At 38.6% G+C, this 6,001-nt stretch overlaps 1 protein-coding gene across 3 annotated transcripts in view; it reads right to left on the minus strand.

The window, feature by feature from the left end:
* CTNNA2 (catenin (cadherin-associated protein), alpha 2) overlaps positions 1 to 6,001 on the minus strand; it is a 1,691,926-nt gene that overhangs the window by 1,154,689 nt on the left and 531,236 nt on the right. The window lies entirely within an intron of this gene.

Raw genomic sequence — 6,001 nt, forward strand, 5'->3', positions numbered from 1 at the left:
AAAGGACACACTGACAAAGGAGATTAATCAGAACTGACTTTGACAAGCACTGTGGCAATTGGACAATTAAAACAGACATTCGGATGGTGGGGGAAGAAGAACAAACTGGGGAGGAGGGTAGAGAGAATGGTGCAGCAGTGAAGGAGTGAAGACCCCAAATCCCTGTAAATGTTCATTAAAAGTAATAAAATTTAATTGAAAAAAATACAACTTGGATATAGCATTTTATTCTATAACTAGGCTCAGGAACTAAGAAACTCAGAGATAAATAGAACAATTGCCTATCTTTTAAAAAATTCTAAGTGCATGAACTTTAGAACCTCAACTCTGCCAACATTGGGAAACTTATATTCCTCCAAGGTCCCTCCTGCCCTCAGTTGTAAAATGTGCTGTTTCAGTTACCCAGAATTCTTAAATTCTAAGATAATTACCCAGGCTCCCATGAGAATGTAAGGGTCCCTTACATTAAGGCACAGTGCTCAAAATTCTGGACAGCTAACCTAAAGGTTGGCAGTGCACATTGAAGAAAAAAGAAGTGGCAATCAATTTGTATAAAGAGACACCACTTTGATAACCCTCAGGGGAATTTCTCCTCTGTTAAGTAAGGTTTCCACAGGTTGTAATTGACTTGCTAGCTTAAAATTTTTTAAATAAGAATATAGTTGCATAGTTCTTATACACATATAATTTTCAGATGATTCTAATATACATATTCATATGCATATAATTAATGTAGGATAGTAACATAAAGAAAACTAAATTTATCTTTTTTTATAATATCAGCTATCATTTGGGCCTAATGGTTATGGAACATGTACCAAGTGTTCGCTGTTATTTGTTCAGCTGGACATATTACAGAGACATCTAGGCTGCTGCCACCTTCGCTAGGTTGATTCTATATTCTTCTATTTAGTGACAAAAAATGCCAAAATAAAACCTTATTTTACAAGTCCAGAAAGTGAAACTCTTAAAGTTCAAATAAACTTGCTGTAGTCACTTGGAGCAACAAGGGCTGAAACTGAGACGTTCTGGTTCCATAGTCCTTGATCTTAAACTCCGTCCTCTGAATTAAAATTCTGACTGCATAGAGCCCAGATCTGTGTGAAACTGGTCCCAGCTTCCAAAAACAAACAAACAAAAAAACTCTAGAAGTTTGACTTTACTGTCAGCTATCAGAAATTATGAAATGATGAGCCTAACTCAGAAAGTATGACTTATCTCAAAGCACAGGGTTGCTTTAAAAACCAAGTGGGATAGATAAATGTGGGGTCTGTCTAAAGACCCATGAAGATATTCAGTACTCACTAATTTGCTGGGTAATTTGTGAATCAAAACTAACTCATCACTTTAAAAACAACTTCAGCATGAGTGGCATCACTGTACATTCTGCATTTCCACTTTCCACAACTCGCCTCAAAGTGGTTTTACACGAGTACTTATTGCTTTTCACCCTTTTTGACGAGGTTATGGTAAAATGCCGTTTTGAATCTGTGTCAAAGACTGGCAATGGAAACAAGTACCTTAGAAGAGCCCTCCTATCAAGGTAGGAAAAAGGGCAACAATGACATTATTTTCTTAGAAAAGCCGGCTCACCTGTTTGTCTGCTGGGTTAACTATCTTAACTCAGGTACAGTTAAGACAGGAATCTTAACTTTACAAATTTCTTAGCGTATTTATAGCTTTCTTAAACAGAGGTTCAAAAATTACTTTTCAAATTCATTCCAAAGTCCTTTTCATTTCTCACAGTCATCATGCAAGCACTAGCATCTTTCATTTTATGGTAAAAATAAACTGAAGCTCCATATGATTACATAGCTTTCCCAGGTGCCTCAACTCATGAACAAGTAAAGGTAAGACTCTTTAATCCAGTTTTTTTTCTTCATTCAAAACCTTTACACTGTACTTCTTCTACTGGGTCAGGTTACTTCAGTGAGATGCTAGAACATTTAAAAGGCAAGTAAGACAATGAAAACTGAAAATTGATGTGCAAATACGTGAAGTATATCTTGGTAGAGACTTCAATTTTCACAGTCCGTGCCATTCAGTTCACATTGACAATGATGGAGGACACAGAGACTCAAATCCTGATGGGCAGTGTGGACCATTATTATGGCTTTATTTCTACCTCAACTTTTTTCTTGAATAGTGGAAGAAGATCTCCAAGAGGACTTTGAGTTGCTCTTGCTTGCCTTCAGGTCACCAAGGACATACCAAAGAGGCTGGCTGCTTTCTGGTGGCATATCCAAGGCCTTCCAAGACCAAGCTTAGGTATCATACATGCATCATGCACCAAGTGGTAAACAAAGCTAACATCCCCCAACCCCTTACTGATGGCTCTAAAGGGTTAATTAAGAGGAAGAGAAATGGCATCTCTTTCTATCCCTCTATCTAAAAGAACTGAAGGACTTACTATAATACCAGGATGCAAAAGATGATGGATCAACCTAACAAAAGTACCTACAGGTATTTTCTTTTATGTCAAACTCTAAAAATGCATGTTGCTGTTGACTGCCTTCTAGACGACCATATGACCAAAAGGCCTGAAGCCCCTCTACAACTATCAACATTTATGTAAGTTCATAGAGTTTCCAGAGACATGTTATTTAGGAAGTGGATGCCACTCCCGCCTCCAAACCTGTCCTAGTACGTTTTTGTTGTTATGTGCCATTGATGTGTAGTGACCTGTGTATTACAGCTCTGAACACTTCCCTGTCCTGAGCCTCACTGATTCCAACACACCAACCTCCATTGCCTCAGTTACTGTATCAATCTATCTCATCCAGGGTCTCCCTCTCCTGTGCTGTCCATCCACCCTTCTGAGCATAATGTCTTTCTCCAAGGATCAATCTCTCCTGGCCATGTGCCCAAAGTGAGTCAGAGCTTCAAAATCCTAGCCTCCAAGGAGAGACTTGATTTTCACCCTCTCCACGACAGACTTATTTGTTTTCTTGGCAGTCCATGTGTGTTCAAGACTCTTCTTCAGCACCAAAACTCAAAGGAATCTATTCTTCTTCTGTCATCCTTAGTCATTGTCCAATTCTCTGAAGCATAAAAAGTAATTGAGAAGACCATGGCCTGGAATACATGCACCTTTGTATCTAGACTGACATCCTTGCTCTTCAGACCTCTGGAGAGGTCCATGACAGCAGATTTTCCCAAGGCAATTCGTCTTTTGATTTTCTGACTGCTGGTGTTAAGAGTATTGATTGTGGATCTGAGCTAAAAATGCATACTTGAAAACAAAGCCTCCTGGATTTGAGTGTTCAGACCTTTGTTTTTTTTCTCCATTTACTTAGTTCTATACTATTTATTCCCATGCTGCACCCTGCAAAAGAACAGCTACTCAAGCTCTTTGTATGAAACCAGGACATAAATGAATGCATCATTTTGACAGTGGAAAATGACAAAACACCTTACAGAATCTCTCCATATTTGGCTGCTAAATGACTCATATCAACCACAAATTCTAATAAAAACCAAAGCCTCGTGAAAACAAGCTATCACATTCCAAATGAATCAAGCGGAAGACTATGGAGTGCTTCACATTACAGAAGGAAAAGGATTGATTCTTTTGTTGATATGTAAAAACTGAGCAAAGTGGAAAATTAGCAATATTGCACCTTAACGCTCTTGGTTAACTACTTATTTACCAAAGCATCACAACAAATTGACTATTATGCGCCCAGTATTTATAAATTAATTTCTAATTGCTTATTTTTCTTAAATGTTGTTGTTGTTGTTCTGTGCCCTCGAGTCCTCTGCGACTCATAGTGACCCAACTTACAACAGCCCTAAACTCTGCTCTATCCTGTGCCAATCACACTGCCTCTGACACACCCATCCCTATTACTCCAGTCACTGAGTCAATCCATCTCATAGAGGGTCTTGCCCTGAAATTAACTGCCTCTGAAAACCTGCTGGAGATTCAGCTATGGGTAGGTTCTGATTTGATGATACACAAAAACAATAACAACATTTAGGATTGTATTTAGCTCAGGAAGACAAAAATTAAGGCCTTTGTTTGAGAACAATAACATTAACATTTATATGCAAATAGATATTAAGAGGATAGTAAAGGCTATGCTGCAAAAACAAATAGCCCCCAAACCTTAATGGAATGATTGGAGTTTATTTTTTGCTTACACAAAAGTTGCGGCTGATTTTAAAGACTCTCTGGACTACAGTTCACTCTTCTTTTTATTGTTGTTATGTGCTGTCGAGTCGTTTGCGACTCATAGTGACCCTATGTAAAACAGCCCTAAACTCTGCTCTATCCTGTGCCAATTCCACTGCCTCTGACACACGCATCCCGATTACTCCAGTCACTGAATCAATCCACCTCATAGAGGGTCTTCCCCTCCTGCGCTGTGCCTCCACCCTCCCAAGCATTGTGACCCTCTCTAAGGACCTGTCCCTCCATACAACATGTCCAAAGTATGTCGGATGAAGCCCCAGAATCCTTGCCTCCAAGGAGTAGCCTGGTTTAACCTTCTCCAGGATGAATCTGTTTGTTTTCCTGGCAGTCCATGGTGCATTCAATGCTCTTCTCCAGCACCACAGCTCAAAGGCATCAATTCTCCTTCTGTCCTCTCGAGTCATTGTCCAACTCTCTGATGCATAACAAGTGATTGCAAAGACCATGGCCTATATCAGGAGCACCTTAGTCTCCAGAGAGCCACCGTCGCTCTTGAGTACTTTAGAGAGGTCCCTAACAGCAGACTTCCCATCACAATATGTTTTTTTTTTATTTTCTGACTGCTGGTGCCAAGAGTGTTGACCATGGAGCCGAGCAAACTGAAGCTGTGAACAATCTCAATCTCTTCACCATCCATCCTGATGCTACCAATTGGTCCAGTGGTGAGAATCTTTGTCTTCTTGACATTGAGCCTCAGTCCATACTGAAGGCTGCAGTCCTTGATCCTCTGCAGCAAGTTCATGAGGTCCTCCTCAGTTTCAGCAAGCAGGGTTGTGTCATAGGTGGTGGAAAAAACTTAAAATCTATGCAAATTAGTAAAATGTGTACATAATATCCATATGGCAAATCCGGACTACCTCTCCTTGACTTTTAACATTTTATATATCTTTAAAAAGATTTAAAAATAACTTTTATATGTGTTTATCTAATTACAGTGAGACAAGTTCAGATTTAAATATAAACACTATAAATATGATTTAAAGCTTCACGTAATTTATAACATTATAATTTAAACAAATCATACAAATATTAAATCCCATAGTAACATCCATCATTTCAGAGAAAATGAGTCACAAGAAGCATAATATATAATTACAGGGTTTAAGAGCTAAAACTTATTAGAACAAGAAAGCAGACATTATTGTTGTACCTACTTTTTTTCCAGGAATTAAAACAAAATAGACAAGTGATCTAACCACTTAATGCCCATGGGAAGTGAGAAAATATGAACATGTAATTTTAGAATTAAAAGAACTTAAAACTCCTTTGTGCATCTGTAGGTCCTGTTCTTTGGAAATGTGAAAGATTGGTTTTAAGATGATGGAATGATCGTATGATTGAATTTTGTACAATCAATGACATATTCATTGGAAATACGTTTTATAAGAAACATAAACGTAGGTTATACACATGGATTTCACCCGATGGTATGCATAGGAATCAGATCGATTACATCTGCAGAAAAAAACTCTGGAGAAGCTCAATATCAGCTGTGAAAACTAGGCCAGGAGCTGATTGTGGAACAGACCACCAACTACTCATATGAAAGTTCAAACTGAAGCTGAGGAAAATGAAACCAAATTCACAGGAGCTAAAATATGACTTCGATTTCATCCCACCTGAATTTCAGAATCACCTCAGGAACAGGTTTGAGACGTTGAACACTAATGAGCGAAGACCAGATGAGTTGTGGGAGGATGTCAAACGTATCATCCAGGAAGAGTGCAAACCGGTCATTACAAAGACAGAAGAGGAAGAAAAGACCAAAATGGATGTCAGAAAAAACTCTGAAGATTGCACTGGAGC

Source organism: Elephantulus edwardii, unplaced genomic scaffold, assembly GCF_000299155.1.
Source record: "Elephantulus edwardii isolate Elephantulus edwardi_28Jun2011 unplaced genomic scaffold, EleEdw1.0 scaffold00275, whole genome shotgun sequence".
NCBI lineage: Eukaryota > Metazoa > Chordata > Mammalia > Macroscelidea > Macroscelididae > Elephantulus > Elephantulus edwardii.